General features: G+C 37.3%; 1 pseudogene; it reads right to left on the bottom strand.

Annotated features, from left to right (window-relative positions):
* Nucleotides 1-343: 343 nt before the first annotated feature.
* LOC119878361 lies at nucleotides 344-1,292 on the bottom strand (annotated as a pseudogene).
* Nucleotides 1,293-8,341: the final 7,049 nt, after the last annotated feature.

Below are 8,341 nucleotides of genomic sequence, written 5' to 3'. Positions count from 1 at the left end.
TTGATTAGGGAAAGAAACTGGTTTTATTAGTATGTAATGTGTCTTCTATAGCACTTATATAGTTTAATATTATTACTTTCCTTCCTTCCCCAGAACACTGAAGAAAGGATTAGGTCAGAAGTGGCGATGAGTTCAATTATAGTTTATGGTTCTACAGTGAAAGAAAACATCATGAATGAATTTGGTTTGAAAGAAAAAGGAGTTCGATTAGATGAGATTAGGATGTATTATTAAATGTCTTTGAGAGGGTTAATATGATCAAGTTATAAGCAAAGCAATGCAACAAGCTAGAAGCTGTTGTTACATGTTTAGAGGAATTTCTTCTTTCATTTACACTGATTTATCAAAACTTCAGTTTCTTTGAGTGAAATGTCATCTTCTTTATGAAGTCATTAAAAGCTTGTTTCACTTGCTTATTTCTCAAGGTGTAAAAGAAGGGGTTCAGCAAGGGTGCAACAGAAGTAGTGAGCACCGAAACACCTTTATTTATGGCTATCTCTTCTTTTGCTGATGACTTGATATAGATGAAGATGCCGCTTCCATAGGTGATGGAAACTACAATCATGTGGGATGAGCAGGTGGAAAAGGCCTTTTTTCTTTGTTGGACAGAGGGGAATCTCAGAATTGTCCTGATGATGTATGTGTAGGACAGAAATACACACACTAAGGTGATAATGAGTGCAAATACAGCCACAAGGATAACCATTTGTTCTATCATCCATGTATCTGAACATGAGATCTTCAGGAGGGGACCTGCATCACAGCTAAAATGATCGATGGCATTCGAGTCACAGAATTCCAGCTGGAGGCACAAGCTAAGGGGTGGGAGAATGATCATCAAGCCAGACACCCAACAGCAGAAGACTAATAAGCTACACACCCTATTGCTCATGATGGTCATGTAATGAAGTGGTTTACAGATAGCAACATAGCGATCATAGGACATGGCTGCCAGGAGAAAAAAATTCAGTTGCTCCAAAGAGAATAACAAAAGATATTTGACTTGCACAAGCATTGTAGGTAATAGTATTGGCCCCTGTTGATATGCTATACAGGAATCTAGGAATGCAGACAGTGGTGAATGACACTTCTAAGAAGGAAACATTTCTCAGAAAAAAGTACATAGGAGTTTTAAGATGGGAGTTCACCAGTGTGAGGGTGATAATAGTCCGGTTCCCTGTTACGCTCAAGATGTAGGTGAGAAATAGAAAGATAAAGAGCAGGATTTGCAGTTGTGGGTCGTCTGTCAGTCCCAGCAGGATAAAAGTTGTTATTGCTGTATAGTTTCTCATCACTGACTTTTGAAATCTAACCATCAGCCTATGAAAATAAAAGAGATTTTTGTGGGAAGATCAGTATTAAAATTCTGTAGCAAAACACTGAATACAAAAACCAACCAAATCAGTCTATTTTCTCATTTCACATCATAATCCATATCACCACTATTCCAACTAGCCTTCCTGAATATTCCATATATGAGCAAATATTCAGGATTCATGTTAATGTAAAACAATCCAACATTTTCTCAGATCATTCTTTCCCCCTGAAAATTTACAAATGTACATGTTAATTGTTTGTAATTCATTACATGGATTGGATTTACAAATAAGAGCAAAAAATGATGTTACTTAATGTGTACTAAAATGTTCTTTATCCAAGACAAACCTTGGATATATGTCATATCTAGATGATGAAGAACATGACTTCTCTTCAGTTGTTATTTTCAAAGGATTGTTTTAAGGTTAAGATGCATTTTACCTGGAATACAAACAAACACAATGATAACAAAACACAGCACTGGATCCTGAGATTTCCCTTTGTCTCTTTATTATTATCTGCTTGTACTCCTTATTCTTAAAGATAGTTTGATATGCAATTATTTTATCTATAGTGTGAAAAAAAGGAATATCTTCATATGTATACACCTGACTTTTTAGTTGTCTGTGGCTCCATTTCTCTCAAAAGCCCTGAAATGAAATCTGTGTTTAATATCAATAAATAGGTCTTCCAGGAGCTGTGTATCTAGTTTTTGAGAGGCTGTGGGGAGGGCTAAAGGGAGCGGAAGAGAATCTGAAGCAGATTTCATGCCTAGCACAGAGCCCCATGAGGGCTTGATCTTACAATCCTGAGATCAAGATCTGAGCTGAAACCAAGAGGTGGATGCTCAACCAAGGTGACCCACAGGCTATTCATCTTTAATTACATTCTTATTCCTTTGAAAAGATACTGTTATTTTCACCTTCTCATCCTAACCATACTTAGTTTAGGTCTTAGGGCTCTGCACCCTATTTTCATGTCCAACCTCCTACTGCTCTAACACCCATAAGAACGTTTTTACTGTTGAAGCCATTGGCATATTTTTTGTAGTTATTTTGCCTGATAGCCCCTTCAAATGGATTCCATACCATAATCCTGATTCTATTCCAGATTCTATCTCTTTTTAGTGTCCTATGGCCTCCTCATCCTCTATTAACCTATGAAGCATTGCTATTCCCCAATATTTGTCCTGAAACCTCTCTTTTCTGTTTTCTCTTTGTTCTTCTTACTCCATGCTCTCCAAGATTTCACTTGGTGCAATTGATTTCACTGCCATTTATATGATGAATTCCAAATCTGGAACTTTTCCAAATAAAAAAATTGCTAAGTGTATATCATCAGTTGGATGTTCCACAGACACTTCATACACTAGAGCTCAAATGAAATCACGGTCCTTCTCCAAGCCATCTTCTCTTCTAATGTTCACTATTTATTTATTTTTAAAAGATTTTATTTATTTATTCGAGAGAGAGAGAGAGAGAGAGAGAGAGAGAGAGAGGGCGGTGGGAGAAGCAGGCTCCATCCAGGAAGCCCAATGTGGGACTAAACCCCGGGACCCCAGGATCACACCTGGGGCCAAAAGGCAGGCGCTAAACCGCTAAGCCACCCAGGCATCCTGTGTTCGCTATTTATTGATAAAGATTAGTCTCTTGTGTGTGGCCTGCAAGGCTCTTCCTGGACAGGGCCTTCCCTATTTGCTTATCTATTACAAATTCCTTAGCTTTCTTTCTCATAACTTAAGTTCCACAAACATTGAGCGCTTAAATTCCTCATTTTTTCACATGCTGTCTTCTCTGCAAGGGCTAATCTTTGACTAATGGCAATTGGTGCTTCAGAATTCTCTTTAGGTATCAGTCTTCCAGGGAAATCTTCATTCATCTTCCCAGAGTCGTGAGATTATGATACCGTGTTATTTATAAACAGCTGCTGCTTACTCTCTAGACCACATTGTATGCTTCCGTATACTTATATTTCTCCTCTAAGTTCCTATAAACTTCTCCAAAATAGAGGTTATGTTTTTATATATCCTTTATTCCATTACATCTGGCACAAGTAAGTTGTTATGTAAATGCGAACTGAAGAAACAAAACCTGAGTGGTGAAAAATTAGACAGTAAGACAACTATGAGAAACTTCTAACTCTGGGAAACAAACAAAGAGTTGCAGGGGGCACGTGGGTGCGGGCATATGGTAACTGAGTGATGGGCATAATGAGGACACATGATGAGATGAACACTAGGTGTTGTATTATATGCTGGCAAGTCAAAGCATATATTAAAACAAAACAAAACAAAATTAAAATTAAAAACAAAACAAAAACAAAAATTAAAAATAAAACAGAAACAAAAAGGGTGTGGTCTATGTACTGAGACGAAGCTATATTCTTTTTTTTTTTTAATTTTTATTTATTTATGGTAGTCACAAGAGAGAGAGAGAGAGAGGGCAGAGACCAGGCAGAGGGAGAAGCAGGCTCCATGCACCGGGAGCCCCGATGTGGGAATTCGATCCCGGGTCTCCAGGATCGCGCCCTGGGCCAAAGGCAGGCGCCAAACCGCTGCGCCACCCAGGGATCCCGAAGCTATATTCTTTAATGCCTATTCTGGTCAGGTGGTTCAGCACTCTTACTTTTTATATCTGTTTCATATTGCACCATCATTTTGAGTACACTCCTACATAAAAATCCAAATTCTAAACTGTGAATCCTTTTCCAGACTTCTTTTTTTTAGCTTCTGAGCTAGTTTCTACTTTAATATTTTAATTCTCCATCTGCTATTGATTCCTGTGTATTTGTTTCTAGTAATCTCTCTTCTGCACCTCTTACTTGTTGGGTACTTAGTTTTTTTTCCATTGTCCAGAATTTGCTCCCCATTCAATATTTCTTAGAGACTACAGTTCTGGGTTGGTTTTTTTTTTTTTTTTTTTTTGGTTTTTGGTTTTTGGTGTTTTTTTTGTTTGTTTGTTTGGTTGTTTTTTTTGCTTTCTTTTGTTCTGGGTTTTTTTGTTTGTTTGCTTTTTTTAATAATGAATTTATTTTTATTGGTGTTCAATTTGACAACATACAGAATAACACCCAGTGCTCATCCCGTCAAGTGCCCCCCTCAGTGCCCGTCACCCATTCACCCCCACCCCCTGCTCTCCTCCCCTTCCACCACCCCTAGTTCATTTCCAAGAGTTAGGAGTCTACATGTTCTATCGCCCTTTCTGATATTTCCCACCCATTTCTTCTCCCTTCCCTTCTATTCCCTTTCACGATTATTTATATTCCCCAAATGAATTGGACCATATAATGTTTGTCCTTCTCTGATTGACTTATTTCACTCAGCATAATACCCTCCAGTTCCATCCACGTCGAAGCAAATGGTGGGTATTTGTCATTTCTAATGGCTGAGTAATATTCCATTGTATACATATACCACATCTTCTTTATTCATTCATCTTTCAATGGACACTGAGGCTCCTTCCACACTTTGGCTATTGTGGACATTGCTGCTAGAACATCGGGGTGCAGGTGTCCCAATTTCATTCCATCTGCATCTTTGGGGTAAATCCCCAGCAGTGCAATTGCTGGGTCGTAGGGCAGGTCTACTTTTAACTCTTTGGGGAACCTCCACACAGTTTTCCAGAGTGGCTGAACCAGTTCACATTCCCATCAACAGAGTTAGAGTGTCCCCCTTTCTTTGCATCCTCTCCAACATTTGTGGTTTTCCTGCCTTGTTAACTTTCCCCATTCTCACTGGTGTGAGGTGGTATTTCATTGTGGTTTTGATTTGTATTTCCCTGATGGCAAGTGATGCAGAGCATTTTCTCATGTGTGTGTTGGCCATGTCTATGTCTTATTCTGTGAGATTTCTGTTCATGTCCTTTTCCCATTTCATGATTGGATTGTTTGTTTCTTTGCTGTTGAGTTTAATAAGTTCTTTATAGAATTTGGAAACTAGCCCTTTATGCTTTCCTTTCTTTTTTAAAGCTTAAATCACTTACACTGTTTTTGAAGATTCATTCCTCTCCTAAAAAGAAACTAGAGTGTGGCATGGTTTCCTTAGCTTCCCCATCTCAATCTCTAGTCTCAACCCTCGTCGTCTGATAAGAAGTATTGATGTTCTTCATTCAAGAATCACTTTATAGAGTTTTAATTGAAATCAGTAGCAATTCACATAGGTACTATAGATGGAGATATTCCAGGAGTTCAAGAATAGTCATTGGATCACTTAGGTCACTAACAAATGAACTCTACCCACAAGGAATTTGTTCTTTCTCTGCTATATACCTTGTTATTGCAGAAACTGAGTCTGACAGATAGCATGCATTCATAATTTTAGATGAATGATTTAATGTACCTTATGTATAATTTAACTCAGTCTGCATTTTATTATTTTTTAAAGGAGAGAAAATTTTAGGCAATAATGATAATTAACAGGCTTACACTGCAACATCAGGATGATTCGAATTGCCCTAACTCCTGTGAGTGTACTCAAGATAGAACCTATTTCTTCATTTAAATAATCTACTTCCCTTTCTACACCCAAAAACTATTTATCTCTTACTGACCCTTTTATAACATGCAATCAATAAATGAAGTGTCTTTTAATATTCATAGTATGAATTTCACCCATCTTTTTATACACATATTAGAAATTCATTTAGCTGTCCAGTTTTTTGTGCTATGTAGAACCAATTTTTAGAGAAACAAATGCCTAAGCATAGAGACAAACCAATAAACCAACTTTTTGTAAGGGAAAATGGTATTCTCCCATTTCTGTGCCTTGAAACTGCCATAGGGCCTCTAAAAACACTTTCATTCAACTTTTCGTTGCCTTGTCAATACTCCTTTCTCTATCTCCTTTTCCATCAATCAGTCACACATCAGTAGCACAATGTTCAACTCTTTATTTGCATTAACACTTCCAAGATGTAGATATAATAATATAGTAACAGTAAATTGCTCTCTTTTGTGGTGATTATGAATTGGGAGTTGGATGTATACTAGTTACTCTATCACCCCTAGGATATGTGAGCATGAACGAGATTCTTTGGGTAATGGAAATCTCAGGAGTTTGGAATCAGTCAACCTCAAAAAGGAATTCTGAAATATCCAAATAACGGATGACCCTTCCACGCCTAGAGAGTGATTTCTTTGTGAGCCGCTCATACAAATCAGTGGCTTATACAAGGAAAGAAAAGCAGAGTTCTTTGTTCTCAAACTTCCTGAGATTTTTCTTTCTTTTTAAAAAAATAATTTAAAGACACAGAGAGAGGCAGAGACAGACAGAGGGAGAAGCAGGCTCCCCATAGGGAGCCCAATGTGGAACTCGATCCCAGGACCCCGGGATCACACCCTGAGCCAAAGGCAGATGCCCAACCTCTGAGCCACCCAGGGGCCCCTGAGATTTTTCATATCCCCTCAATCTCTGGGCAAATTCTATTTTTGCTTGTGTTAGAAAATCAATTTATTAACAGTTTCTCTTTTGTGCAAATAAAACAGTGTGCTAATAATTTACTATGGCTTATTCTTTGCCTGTCCTTTGATTTTGGTTTATCTAAGAATTGATGCTCTCTGACTACTTCAGGGCTACAAAAAGGGCAAGAAGTAGAACAAACTACAAAGTAACTAAAAATTGACATCCTGCTCTCATCTCCTTTTCCATCCTTCCTCTCTGGATACACAGCAGGCAAAAGTTGCACTTGTGAAATATTCTTTTCACTTTGTTATCTTGAACAGTGTCATACAAGTCATTATCTAGAGAACAAATTGTGCTCCATGAACAATAAAAATGGCCTCTCTCTCCTCCAGTCATCCAATTACTCAAATTATTGTTATTGAGGAATTAGATATTAAGGGAATATTTTTGTTGAATTAACAGATGTTTGGGAAGGATTAAATTAATTCTTTTAAAATTTTTCATTGCAAGAGAATATTTACAAATTAGAAAATGTGGACATTTTAAGCAATGTAATATTCTTTTGGGGTACAAATTCCAAGGATTGGAAGGTATATTTCTGTATGTTCTTGAAATTACACTACACGGGTGAGTAATTATGGATGCAAAAATATAGCTCTGGCTATATGATCTTAAGTCTTACAAAGGGCTATTGCATAGTTCACAACATGTCTACTACAATTTTCCACATTAAAAGTTGAAACAAGCTTAAGTAACCATATTACAGAAGAAATGCCAGCAAATGTTTCTTTCTCTTACCTCCTATAGGAGAAAGTAACTCTTATGTCTACCTACAGTACTTACTCTGGGTAATTACTGGTGGCTTCAGCTGGCAGCTCTTCCTGTGTTTCACTGTGTTGTGCGGAGAAGATGTGCCTCAGCCCAGGTCCAATGGGATTATCAACTCATAGTCACTCTCCAGGCATTTTCTGGAGGGTCTTGAGTTCTTTGAGCTTTCTGTTTTCATATCATATAAAAACTGTCATTGGAGACTCTTATTTTAAACATTGGAAGCATTTCCTTTGGTCTCGGCCAGGAAGAGAAGAAAACTTAACGTAAGGAAAGAGAATAAACAAATTTCCTCAGGGTTTTGGAAGTCATCTCTGATTGTTCTGAGCTAGGGGTTGGCTTTTCTACTCCAAAAATAATGATATTTATGGTCCTTTGCTCTATCTTCTGGGGATGCCCTGAGATCATGTTTATGAATAACGTAAAGGATCCTTAGAGACCTGAGTTCTAGTGTCACCAAGGAATATTTTGCTTAATGAACTTTGGCAAAGCAGCTAAAATAGCTGCAGGGATGCTCTCCTTTGAGACAATAAGAACAACAGCATCAGAGATCAGGTACCCATCGTACTAATGAGAAAAATTGTGCAAGCTTAACCCAATCTTCTACTACACTTTCTAAAGATATGGGTATATGACACTTTAATAATCAAAATATTTTGCCTTACCTAATCCCGCATGATATAATTTTGTTTGTAAAATGTCTGGTATGTATTGAAAAATTACTATGTTCAATAACATTGAAGAACAAATTTATTTATTTATTTATTTATTTATTTATTTATTTAAACATTTTATTTA

The sequence above is a fragment of the Canis lupus genome, unplaced genomic scaffold, assembly GCF_011100685.1.
Source record: "Canis lupus familiaris isolate Mischka breed German Shepherd unplaced genomic scaffold, alternate assembly UU_Cfam_GSD_1.0 chrUn_S1542H1730, whole genome shotgun sequence".
Taxonomy (NCBI): Eukaryota; Metazoa; Chordata; class Mammalia; order Carnivora; family Canidae; genus Canis; species Canis lupus.
Note: the sequence above shows the minus strand (reverse complement) of the source record. Positions and strands in the feature narration are given on the sequence as shown.